This window comes from Bactrocera dorsalis, chromosome 4 (genome assembly GCF_023373825.1).
Source record: "Bactrocera dorsalis isolate Fly_Bdor chromosome 4, ASM2337382v1, whole genome shotgun sequence".
Classification (NCBI taxonomy): Eukaryota; Metazoa; Arthropoda; class Insecta; order Diptera; family Tephritidae; genus Bactrocera; species Bactrocera dorsalis.
The window spans coordinates 13413794-13427904 of record NC_064306.1 but is presented as its reverse complement, the minus strand read 5'-3'; the positions used below and the strand labels follow the sequence as shown (position 1 = coordinate 13427904).

At 38.5% G+C, this 14111-nt stretch overlaps 1 protein-coding gene across 1 annotated transcript in view; it reads left to right on the top strand.

The window, feature by feature from the left end:
* The window catches only part of LOC105234232 (protein sprint), a 538584-nt gene that overhangs the window by 44002 nt on the left and 480471 nt on the right, over positions 1 to 14111 (top strand). The window lies entirely within an intron of this gene.

Sequence of the window (14111 nt, the reverse complement as noted above, 5' to 3'; positions counted from 1 at the left end):
AAATCGTAGTGCAATCAGCGGTCTCGACAGAGTCAACCTTTCAATAGTTTGTAAGAGTTTTAGCTGGGCGCTGTTCCATCGGGATTCATGCGACAAAATTGAACATTTCACCAGATGTCAGTTGCATCAGCTGTTTGGACAGAGATAATATATAATCATCTTCAACCTTGAATGGTCGTCTTTGTCAATTAGCAAAAATACCTCGGAGCTCATATCCTTAGACATCCACAAGAAATAGCGCAAATAAATTTGGTACTTCACAAAGGGCTGTATGTAACAGTCTAAAAGTGATCCCCCCACTCCGTTATGTGCTAGTCATCTGATTTAACTTAATCTAAAACTACTAGTATTATGACTGAATATTCATGTCATGTTGAAATTTCCTTCGAAAAGGAATTAAAATATCGTTGTGACTTGTAAAGTTATTCCAATGCCCATGAATCTTAAAAATATACCGTAATGAAGTCTTATTGAACTTTTTAGTCGATTTGATGAAAAGTAATTAATTATACCATAGAATAAGTATTTATCACACTGAGTTCAAAATGGACCCTAAAATGATAAGATCATTCGTGTGTTTGGAACCTAGGTTATGGAATTTATTTTGAAATAAGCACATTTTTCTGGCCAGTTGTTGATTTTCCAGGCCTAAAGCCACATTAGTAAGGTCCAATCAGTATTGAGGAGGCTTATGTGGTAGTTGGCGCAGATTGCGGGTTCCCCCTTGTTGTGGATTGGGCAAAATCCACCAAAATTCCAATCGTTGGACATACTTTCGTACGACTATATTCTACAAAGAAGATGATGTATGCTCCTTATCAGTTCTCGGCCGCCGTATTTGAATAGCTCGCCCGGCAATCCATCGGCCTCCGCCGTTTTGTTGTAATTGCTATTCAAATTTCTTCATGGTCGGATAGACGTACCTCTGTCGTCATCGATTTGGGGATTCGGGTTCATCCTCTCCTGGTGTTATGCTTTCATAATTTTCCGTATGACCTGGGCAATAGTCACTAGATCACCTCTGGGGATTTTTCAAGAGTATGCTCCGGCTTTGAAATTTTCTGTTAGTCGCTGCATTTTTTCGTAAAATCTTCGAGCAATACCGCTGTCGACTAACTGGTCAAGCTCCTCGTACTCACGTATTTCGACTTTTCTCTTTTTTTTGTCTGCAAATAGGCTCACTTTAGTCTTCAAAATGGTTTGGCTGCCTGTTGTGATTGCAGTTTCTGGACGTCGAACCTTCCTTGTGTTTGTTGAATGATCAACCTGGTTGGTGGCTTTTCGATCCGGAGACAGCCAGGTAGCTTGACGAATTTTCCTATTTTGGAATCTAGTACTGCAGATAATTAATTTACTTCAATCAAGCTTTTAAGTATCGATAATCTAAAGAAAAAAATACTGTTCACACCATGTAGGATATAATAATAGCAACATGCTATTCTAGACACTCTCGAGAAACAAGATACTACGTTTTAATATCACAAAAATTGGGTTTACAAAACCGGAGCGACCACGAATACTATATGTTTCCGGCTGAGGATTAATAAGGAAGATTTAAATCGGCTGGTGTTCTGTTTAGGCTTCAATGTTATTTTTATACTCGGAACAGAGTATATTAAGTTTGCCATTTTTTAGTGACACCAGAAGGAATTTTCTAGATCGTGACCAGATCGAAATCAAGTACTTGTGTAAAAATGTATTTATATGTGTTGGGTATTAATGCTTTTTTAGTCTTGCAAGTCTATTCTAAAAAAAATAAAAAAAATTCCATTCGGTGAATTTTGGAAGGGTTTCACAGCGTATCTTTAAAGGCAATCATTAGTATGCAAGGCATAAATCTTCGGTTGTGTATCTACAATTAATTTCTACCGCGAATGTTCATTTTGAGGCGACTTTTTACACTTGAGTGATGCCAAAAAAAGAAAAAAAATACTAAAAAGGCAAAAAAAAAATCGAATACAAAGAAAATGCAGTGTGGGCACCGCAAATAAGCCACATATTTTTTTCAACTTCTCCAAATTTCCATTTTCTTCTGCAACAATCAAAGTGTCTGCGTGGCTTTTGTAGCGCTGCACGCACGAGTGTGAGTGCTGCTATTGAAATAATGCAACAGTATTGTTCGCAGCCGGGTCTTTCATACCACGCCGCATGCGGCAACAAAGCAAGCTCAGCTCGCAGCTGTCATTGTCTGCTTGCAACGACTTAAATAAGCACCGTTAGTTGCTGCGCGCAGCTGATTATATTCCTACACAATTACCGTAGTGCGACCGGGGTGAGGTGGTATGCTCACCCTTTTTGCATACCGCACACAATTGTGGCTTGCAAATCCTTTCTGCTGCACGCCTGGAATGCTGCTAAACATTTTTAGTTGCCCTTGTACGCTGAAGCTTGTGCATTTTTCTGCTTCTTCCCGGTCTTAACTCTCAACGCCTGCCTTTTGTTGCTGGTTTTTTGTTAAATTGCTGCGATTTGTTAACCTGACATTGGCATTGAAAGCTGCGGCTGCGGCTGTGGCTGCCTCCAGCTCCACTAAATTCCTTTTCCCAAAATTAGAGTTGAACTTTCGGTTGGAGTTGCGTTTTGACTTTTCGTTTTTTGCCCCCAGCACTCCCGTTTTGCTTTCCAGCTTTTACTTTTCTAATGCGGCGCTTTCATTGCTGCACATTTTTGTTGTTGCCTGTTGTGGGCATTGTTTTTTTCTGCCAGCGCTTGTGCGCTTTCGCCGCAAGTGGGCCGTAATGCATATAAATGCGTTTAATTCGCTGACATTAAACTGACAGCGGTGAAAGAATGAAGTATTTAGCGATTCTATTTAAGTTTGTCTGTGGAAATAATCAATGCTTTCGAGGAAAAATGAGCGAAATATTTCTTCCAATAGCAAAAGCGAAAATCTGTATTCAAAATCAGCTACTTAAAAGACTGGCTTTGTTCTTGGGGAAGCGAAATTAAAGGAAACATTAAAATTTCCACACGATTTCACAAAACTCTGCAGGCTAGACTTCTCCTGCCTACAAAAAGTAATTCTTCATCTTTTAACTCATTTCATAATAAATCAGTTTCATTTCCCATATTTATAAATACATATAATGTGAATTTGAAGAAGCGAAGCAAATGGGTCTGGTAGTGCACGAGGAATGGACACTCTAACCACCTTGGTCGGGTTCGAGGCCCATCTAAAACCTCTGCCGTGCTTTGGGTCCGGCACCCGGTTGCAATGCAACTCCACATTCAACTGACAAAGTCAGTTCTTCCCGCATTTGGGTTTTACCCACAACCACCACGATACTCACCGAGGGACCAGTTCGCATGATCAGGTTGGAGTTACCTCCAAGGGCTCCTGCTCCCCGTGGTACCAGAATTAAGTCTCCGGTCAGACCTCGTAGCCGAAACTACTACCAGTTGAGCTTCCATACGGCTCTAGACTGGTGGCCAGGTTTTGGACCCCATACATACATCACATACACACATCAATCATACAGAAACTAACCCTAATTCCCAGCTAACCGTCTTCGCCGCTTAAATAATTCACGCGCAAACGACGCTAACTGTTCAATATTCCGACTAGTGGGGATCACACCACTAACATCTAATCGTCAATCAGTGGAGCTAATCCCCATACCACCCAGATCCCTAATGTCCGAGTACATCGGGCACTCTGCAATTAAATGCGACCAATTCATAACTTTGAAATTGTAGATAGTTTCGTATAACCAGCATAAGCACCACCAGCAATGCCGGCCTGGAAATCCAACGCTGCATAACTCTTGCCAACAGGTGCTACTTTGGGCTAAGAAGGAATTTGCTTTGCTTCTTTGTCCGGTTTGGAGAAAGCAGAACTAACGGCGCGGGTGTTGAGGCCGATATCATCGACTTACGCCAGCAGTTGTACACTCTTATAAAATATTGCACCTTCTCGATTAAGTTCTGCAGCTCGAATTGATTTCTCCAGCAGCACATTGAAGAAGTCGCACGACAGGGAGTCGCCTTGTCTGAAACCTCGATTTGTATCGAACGGCTCGGAGAGGACCTTCCCGATCCTGACAGAGCTTTTGGTGTTGCTCAACGCCAGTTTGCACAGCCGTATTAGTTTTGTGGGGATACCAAAGTCAGGATGGATTCATGTGTAGAAGTTCACTCAAGGGATTTCCTCAGTCTTATCGCCATTCACTTGGGAGTGGCCAGAAACGATTATTTTACATATGGCTCAAGAACTTCCGTTTGAAGGCGAGCTAAAGTGAGAACGCGAAACATCGCCTACATAGGGTTGTGCGCTGGGTTTGGGACCCGCCACGTAAAAAAACACCCCCATTGAAAAATAAAAACCAACCTCGAATGAGAGACTCCCCTTTTGATGACGACCATGGCAGTTTTTTAACCTTTAACTAATGACGTGGTGGTAGTAAATTTTACACCTTGTGTTTTGATTTTCTCATAATCATAAAAAAGGCTTCTAAAATAAACGACACATTTTTCAAAAAAATACAAAGAGTTTAAAATTTTCTTTCCAAATACTGTAATAAGAATTAATTTAAATCAGTTTGATGAAATTTGTAAGTATTATAACAAAAAAATCTCTAATAAATTTTAACAATCAAAATGGTGTAAAATTTACTACTACCTCTAAATCTACGTTTCGAAATTTGACCTCTTAAGTTAAAGGTTAATTACCTTCGGAGTTTTTCCAGATCTTATTAAACCAGACTTCAAATTTCTATAATAGTGTTTCGAAGGAATACGATTTTTTCGGATATATAGAGCTTTAAAGCTTTAAGTTCTTTTTCAGAATGATGAAACTAATACTTTCAGTTCTGGTTTCCTTTAGAGCTCTTCGAAAATATTAGGTAATACTTTTAGTTCTTTTTTCCAACAGAGTTCCTCGATTTTTTATTTTACCAGGATCTTTTCTTACCACAACTTTTGGAAGATGAGGATTTTTTTCTAAATTCCCAATACTCTCAGTTGCACCTTTTGAGTTTTTCCAGATATTATCTAACCGGGTTATGCGTTCCGGTAGTTTTGAAAGCAATTGCGGAAAGTATCGATAAAATAATGGAAAACGTGAGGTCCCCGACATGCAAGCGCTCTTTCAATTCTCCAGCAGCTAATCATTACCCCAAAAAAAAGTGTGGAATCCTTTTAAGAAGGCTGTGTATAAATGAAGCTCGACGGGTGCCATAACAGTTAATGCGAAAAAACCTCATGACCGAATATTTATCTGTTAATCCATGCTCGACCGCAGCAAAACTGATCCATAAAAGATTTGATTTGATTTTTGAAACGTTTGGTTTCTGGTGATCGAAAGGGTGTTACTTATGACAACGTCAAACGAAAAGCATCAGCGTCAAATCGTGGTGAGCCGGCGCAAACATGGACCACGCAAGAATGGTCAGAGAGGTTTTGTTGTGTATTCGGTGGGATTGGCAGTCAATATTCGAACGTGTACTTAAAAAATTAAACCGTCTGAACGGCGTCCGGAAGTAGCTAATAGAGGAGGTATGGTGTTCCATCCAAACAACGGCAGGCCGCACACATTGATAATGAAGGTCAGAAACTCTGGGAGCTTAGTTGGGTTAATTTTATGCAATCCAACAAAACCTTTCACGGTGCAGAACAAGTCCTTGACTCTGTTTAATATATAGTACATATTATATGTTTGTAGCTTTATCCTAAGGTAAGCTAGTGCTTAATAGTTTGTAGAAGACAAATATTTGTATTTGATATTTGCTCAGATTTTGAAAGCGACATTTTGGAGAAAGCCGCTTATTGTATAGAGATGTGGTAAGCTGAAAACTGTTATCAGCCATTGTTGGTAAAACATTCGCTTAACTACTTTATTAAGGTGTTCGAGATCCATGACTGATGTCTGGGCACGATATTTTGGAACAGCACTGTCAACTAGTCTTGAAAATGTGTGTATTATTTCTAAAATGTGTCTTTGTTTAAAATGATAGACTGTCTCGAAAAGTTAAGATATTTTTTTGTAATAAACGGGACCATTAAAATTAAATATCCATGTGATTTATAACAGCAATATAAATGTGTAAACATACACACATACACACATACCCACACTACCCGGAATCGCATTTCATTTCGAAGATTTCTCGCACCATTCGAAGTCTAACCTCACATATTGGACTAAAGCTTTGCGCTATGACGACAGGCGCCTTGTTTCGACAAAGTTTAACCTCCGGCCAACCCACCGACTAAGCGTCGCACAGCAGTTTGTTTAATTAACTTTTGTTTGAACTTGTCGCATAAATCTCTTTCCAAAGCGATTTGACCTGCGTTGAAAGCATTGAGTACGCTGGAAGACAAGTTGAAAGTAATGAAGGGCGACGAAAATCGACAAACATTTGCCATTTGAAGTCAAAACATGACAACAGCAAGCCAAACAAACACATACGGACATATTTATAGTGAGAGAAACAGTTGTAGCAAATAATAGCGAATGTATTTAAGGGATGCGGCGCGACGTGTGGGCGGAGGGTTTGGGAGAGTGGAAGGAGTAAAAGTTTCTGCCAAATAACTAGCAACGTAAAGAATTTTAACGAGTGCTGCGGTCAAATACAAACATTACCCATATAAAATAATATGCGTGGAGTGTTGAGAGAGAAGGCACGAGTTTGAGAGGGAAGTTGGGTTGAGTCTAACAGCCAAGCGCTCAGTGGCGAGTAGCGTAGCGCACATTTGGTCAGCTGGCAGCCAAGCGACTCACTCATGTCTAAATGTTTAGGCATTTCGTATCAAGCTGCCGCCCACACTTTCTTATGCGCCGCCGCCACCCACAGCGCGCCACCTTCGGCGCTCCACTCATCTTTGGGTAATCGCCAAACCGCAAAAACTCATTATGTGCACATTTTTCCAACATCCCGTCTACACACAACAAACAAAACAGCGAAAAGGTCCTCTGGCAGTAAACATTTGCAGGACATGACTGAAGGTTGTCGCGCAAACGGTAGACAGCGTTGGTGGGAGATAGTTTTAGGGTGTGGGCGCAGGGTTGTTGGGTTGAGTAGCGGCGATGACAACAGGAAACCGGAAATAATGTACGAATTGTGCTAAACTATATTTTTATATGAATCTTGACATGCTTATGTGATGAAGTGGGGGCGTGAAGCACGTGTGATAATGCACATGAAATTAGTGAAGGTTCGCAATCAGTAAGTAAGCAATTTTGACGCAATTTAGCATAACACGGTAGGGATTTACAGAGATGTGTATATACACCGGTGCTATATATGAAAGTTAGTGGTTTAATAAAATACTAAATAATTGAGGGTTACTTTTATCGTTCCGTCAGTGTGTCGATCTAATAATCTTTTCGACAGATTGGTTAAGTAGATATTCTCAAAGAGAATAGTTTAATTTTAATTTCCACAAAGTTTACGATACTTGAATCGTTCCAAACTGCTTATGAGCTTTCAAAACTCACAGAAGCTTTCCTGAAGTGCGAATACTCTGCTTCAAACAACCGTCTATCTTTAGAGGTTTCAAAAGTAGCCCTAATACTCTAGAGAAGTATGGTCAAGCTTCTACAAATATCCTTTAGCTGCTGAAGCTTACCTTGATTGGTTTCATTTTGATGTTTAGGTACCAAACTACCTTAAATATTCGGCAGGAGCGCAGTTAAATATCTTGAATTACCTTCTTAAGGGTTTATAAGATCGCGTTTTTGTTTGAATCAATCCTAGCAAAGAAGTATGAATAATTACAGTTTAGCTTCTTCCAAAGACTAACTAAGAATGGCTTAGTAGGATTACTAAAACGTATATAACCTCAACTACCTCATATTTTTATACTCTCGCAACAAAGTTGCTAAGGAGAGTATTATAGTTTTGTTCACATAACGGTTGTTTGTAAGTCCTAAAACTAAAAGAGTCAGATATAGGGTTATATATACTAAAATGATGAGGGTGATGAGTAGAGTTGAAATCCGGATGTCTGTCTGTCCGTCCGTCCGTGCAAGCTGTAACTTGAGTAAAAATTGAGATATCATGATGAAACTTGGTACACGTATTTATTGGCTTCATAAGAACGTTAAGTTAGAAGATGGACAAAATCGGCCCACTGCCACGCCCACAAAATGGCGAAAACCGAAAACCTATAAAGTGTCATAACTAAGCCATAAATAAACATATTGAAGTGAAATTTGGCACAGTGGATCGCATTAGGAAGGGCCATATTTGGATGTAATTCTTTTGGAAAAGTGGGCGTGGCCCCGCCCCCTATTAAGTTTTTTGTACATATCACGGAAACTACTATAGCTTTGTCAACCAAACTCTATAGAGTCGTTTCCTTCAGGCATTTCCATATACAGTTCAAAAATCAAAGAAATCGGATAATAACCACGCCCACCTCCCATGCAAAGGTTATGCTGAAAATCACTAAAAGTGCGTTAACCGACTAACAAAAAACGTCAGAAACACTAAATTTTACGGAAGAAATGGCAGAAGGAAGTTGCACCCAGGTTTTTTTTAAAAATTGAAAATGAGCGTGGCGTCGCCCACTTATGGACCAAAAACCATATTTCAGGAACTACTCTACCGATTTCAAACATGGGTGAAATCGGTTCACAACCACGCCTTCTTCCAATATAACGCTATTTTGAATTCCATCTGATGCCTTCTCTGTATAATACATATGTATATATTAGGAACCAATGATGATAGCGGAATAAAACTTAACACAAATACGGTATTTGAGCTGAGGTATCTCTTATGGAAAAATTGTCGTGATCGGACTATAACTTTTCAAGGTCCCTGATATCGAACACGAAGAACTCAGTGCCTAACCTAACCTAACCTAATTTTTCACCGAAAATATCGGTAAATCTCTCAGAATTTAATTCTAATTAATTTTACAGCAAAAAAAAAAATAAAAAAATATTATATCACTTTATCATGCGAAAGTATAAAATGTTCGGTGACACCCGAACTTAGCCCTTCCTTACTTGTTTTTTTATTTAAAACTGAGATTTCATTACGATATTTGGATTGCAAATACATATGTTCTGCATCGAACATCCCTAACTTTCCTCATTTGTGGCGTAAATTTTTGAAGAAAAGCTTGCAGAAACCAAAATCCAAATATTGAAAAAAGTACTTGATTATTGAAAAAAGATCTGGAAAAGCTGAACTTTCATAGATTTTTTTTACCAAGAGCTTGTAATTGGTTAAGAAAACTGAGCTTTCACAGATCTCAGAGAAAACTTTTGGAGTCAGCTTATAGTTTGGTTATTCTTGGGTTGAGAGAAAAATGAGATTATCAAACTAAACTCAGTAATCATGTTGATACCCATACCCGCTACCCATATCTCATAACTAACTACCTTATTCGAATATTTTGCAAGAAAAACTTTAAAATACCAAGCTTTCATTCACTTGCGTAATGCTTTGAGATTGAGCATATGTTTTGTTATCATTCAAAACAATTGCGCCAAGAGATTAATCCACATAAATTAGTTAAGGTGTTGACTTTACGGTGGAAAAACTTGCAACGTCTTGAAAAAAACTTGAGAATGTTGAGTTTTAAAAGATTTTAGTAACAATTGTTGAGACGATCTTTCTGCCAGTGGGGACCATTATTCTCTCAAGATGGTGATAAAATCGCGGTCATTTAGTTCTGGTAGTCTTGAAAATGTGTGAATAGTTTACATTGTTGCTTAAAAAAATGAAAAACATTTTTATTATCCATTTTTTTACATGTTTTTTATTGACATTAAAAAAAAAAACAAAATTCGTCGAGAAACGGGCCGGTGAAGTGGGGGCTTCAAAAAAAAAACGGTGTGTCTTAGTTGACGTGATTTCAACCCTTGTAGAGATCTAAAACACAAAAAACAAGAAGATTCTTCATTAGTAAGGATGTCATTATCGGGTTGACCATTTAAAAAAAAAAAAATAATAATAAAATAACAAAATGGCGTCGACTTGAAAAAAAAAATTTTTTATCCGATTTTTTCGACCTTTTCTAATTTCTTAAAAATACTTCGAAGCAAAATTTTTGGAAATCTAAGGTAGATATGATAGAGCATTGTATAAAGAAGATATATACCAAATTTCAAAGGAGTCGGTTCAGTAGAACTTGAGATATCATGTCAACCATCTCAAAAAAAGCAGTTTCGAGAAAAACGCGATTAAAGTTTAGGAGACAATTCTAGTGAACACGGACGCCACGTCACAAAATCGACTGTATCTCCGAAAATAAGTTGAATTTTGAAAAATCCTTCCAAGGTCATTTTTTTGAAAGTCTTTCAAAATATGCAAAAAAAAATCGATTTTTTCAAAATCCTAGACCAGAATACCCCCTTAATTCCTATGCCGCCGGTAGATTTTCTAGCACGAGCATCTAGGCTTCATATTATAATAGCAAACTATCGGACCTGCAACCTCTCTGTAAAACACAAGTTTATATATGTGATGATGAGCAGATTCGTACTTTAGTACCTTACAAAGGGTGATTTTTTAAGAGCTTGATAACTTTAAAAAAAAAAAAACGCATAAAATTTGCAAAATCTCATCGGTTCTTTATTTGAAACGTTAGATTGGTTCATGACATTTACTTTTTGAAGATAATTTTATTTAAATGTTGACCGCGGCTGCGTCTTAGGTGGTCCATTCGGAAAGTCCAATATTGGGCAACTTTTTCGAGCATTTCGGCCGGAATAGCCCGAATTTCTTCGGAAATGTTGTCTTCCAAAGCTGGAATAGTTGCTGGCTTATTTCTGTAGACTTTAGACTTGACGTAGCCCCACAAAAAATAGTCTAAAGGCGTTAAATCGCATGATCTTGGTGGCCAACTTACGGGTCCATTTCTTGAGATGAATTGTTGTCCGAAGTTTTCCCTCAAAATGGCCATAGAATCGCGAGCTGTGTGGCATGTAGCGCCATCTTGTTGAAACCACATGTCAACCAAGTTCAGTTCTTCCATTTTTGGCAACAAAAAGTTTGTTAGCATCGAACGATAGCGATCGCCATTCACCGTAACGTTGCGTCCAACAGCATCTTTGAAAAAATACGGTCCAATGATTCCACCAGCGTACAAACCACACCAAACAGTGCATTTTTCGGGATGCATGGGCAGTTCTTGAACGGCTTCTGGTTGCTCTTCACCCCAAATGCGGCAATTTTGCTTATTTACGTAGCCATTCAACCAGAAATGAGCCTCATCGCTGAACAAAATTTGTCGACCATAAATCGGACGTAAAGCGCGAAACACATTTCGAACCGAACACTGATTTTGGTAATAAAATTCAATGATTTGCAAGCGTTGCTCGTTAGTAAGTCTATTCATGATGAAATGTCAAAGCATACTGAGCATCTTTCTCTTTGACACCCAAGATGATCTGTCAAATACTAATGCATGAAAATCCTAACCTCAAAAAAATCACCCGTTACTATATGTATATTACCTGGTATTTTGCAATAAATTTTCTCTAGTTATTGAAGCCAATGTGATCCAATCATCTTTAGTGTACTTATTTTAGCTTGAAAGCGACAGCTGTAGCAGATGCTTTAAATATTTTATGTCTGGCCATCCATAATACAAAATTTAACTGCAATCTATCGTATATTCGACCGTTTAGAAACTGTACGAGTTTAGTCTACTCCAAAGGAGAAAGGATTTTCTGGAAGGGTGCTGGTAGGGTGGGATTTCTTATGAAATGAAGATTCATAAAATTTCAAGAAATGGATGTGGCATTATGTAATTTCTGCTTCATATGGTAGTTTCTATTTCTACTAGCTAAAAATATTATGAATTTGCCGGCAAACAGGCAGAAACCCACAATATGAATCCAAACAACTGCAAGTCTTCAAATAAAAAGTCTGCATACAAATCCTTACTACCAAGCATGTGTATTTCCTTGCATTTTCTTAGCTAAAGAGGAACATAGGCTATTTTCTATTTGATTGACGCTGATTGCCTCGATGTTATTTTTTTTTATTATAAAAATTATTTTCTTTTATTATATAATTTCACGAGGTTAGGTTTAGTAGTTGTTCCTCTCTGAAATGCCTATGAAGTAGGCTGTAGACACAAATCCTCAAGTTTATTTGAATGTGTCTGCCGACATTCCTCAGCATCTTATAGTTTTATTATCTTCAATGCTTCTTTTACAAACTTCGTTTGCACACTTAAGGGTTGCCAGCTTATTAAAATGATATGTCTTTGGCGGTTAGTTTGTATTTAATTTTTAGTTATGAGCTAGTTTTTTTTGTGGTTTGAAACTGCTTTTTATAGCAAAAATAATTAACTACCAAGATATATGATACTATTTAGTGGATACCAAATTTTATTAGAGCTAATACAATCTCAAGTTTTCCTACTAAAAAGAGTCCGTAAAGATATTGAGAGCTGCATTTTGAAAAATATACTTAAAATTCCACATCTTCTCCTATCTACTCATCAGTCCAAAAGCATACATACTCTTATATCTTGTAATAAGCATTCTCCTAATCGAACTTTAGCGAGTAGAGAGTGGGTACTTCAAGAAAGTGCTTGAACGTTAATCAATATCCAGTGGAATTGATTAATTTTCTCCGCGCAAAATCTGTTCCTCAAACGTTTGTTTATGACAAACTTTTATTGGACATTTTATGGAGTGAGATCTTGAGTTTCGGTGGATTTAGTTATGCATTTATCGAAATTTCGATTTTAAGATCATGTTATTAAGTCAAAAGTAGTGTCAAAAAGCGGCAAATAAGAAAACTTTAATTTATGACGTGGTTTCATTCCTTCTTTGCAAACTATATAGTTGCTATATTAGGTTCCTAAAAAGACCAGTTCCGTCATTCAAGCCGTAAATAAAAATAAATAAATAATTAAAAGTCAACCCATTTCTAGTTGCAGTTGCTTAGCGAAGTAATAGGTCATCAGTAGATGCACTGTTCTTTGAGTTCTCTAAAGTCTTTTTTCTTATGAAACTTAGTAGAAGGTTATATATATTTCTTAACGAAAGTTTGATCATACTTTGGCGTTTACATTTCAAAAGCTGAAGATTTTAGATATATATTTTCATTAGATTTTTCTGATCAGAAAACATTCCGTTTGGTTGAAAAACTCCTTTATATATCGATCGCTTTTTTGGGTATTCGAATCTGTGACCGTCTGTTCCTTTGCACACAGGACATACATATACTGGTTTGTCGCATACTATTATGGATAAGTAGAAATTTAACCTGGTACAGTATTAAGAACAAAGGAGTCACTCTAGATTCTTGGGACAACTCGAGGTCTTCGTCTGCTATGGCGGGTGGTTTGATCTCAAGTACGTCATTTTCTAGGAGGGAGCCGTTGAAGGTGCTGATGGCTCTACTGTGAATGGCGGTCAATGCGTATCTAAAGTTTATGGCGTCTGTGGTCGATCTGGCTTATTATTAGTTGATGTCGTCGTCGCAATCAAAAACCTATAGCTGTTCCTAGACGGTTCCCCCTGCGGGTAGGGGTGACCCCCTCAGGGTTCAGGGGGGAAACCGAATATATCCGCGGTAAGGCATGCCTGTCGTAAGAGGCGACTAAGATCCTGGCCGCCAGTCCAGAGTTGTGTGGAAACTCAACTGGTATTAACTTCGGTTAAAAGGTCTTACCAGAGACTTTAACCTGGTACCATGCGGAGCAGTAAGTCCTTGGAGGTAACTCCAATCTGCTCATTGGGTTTGGCACTTTGTGGAGATTCGTGGTGGCTGTGGTTAAAACCCAAATCGCGGGAAGAATTGACTTTGTCAGTTCAAATGTGGAGTTGCATTGCAACCTGGCGCCGTGCACATAGTACGGAAGAGGTTTTAGATGGGCCTCGAACCCTACCAAGGTGGTTAGTGTGTCCATGCCACACTGCCGATTGGTACTGAAAATGTTTACCCAGTTTTCAGGGCGCTGATCGACGCATTGTATTCATCCGTTGTGCTTCAGAGCACCGTAGAGTTAGGCCTTCGCAGGTAGGATCCCACGTTAAACATTTCGGTTGTTGTTCCTAGACGGTGACTGCGTTCAAGCAGACAATTGCAGCGATGGTTTCTGCGAAAACATTCCAGCAGAAACTGCATGGAGAGGAATGCATTGTGTTGCTTAACCGGAAGTATTCGACAGAAGACGTCAAGTGCATTCTTTAATGG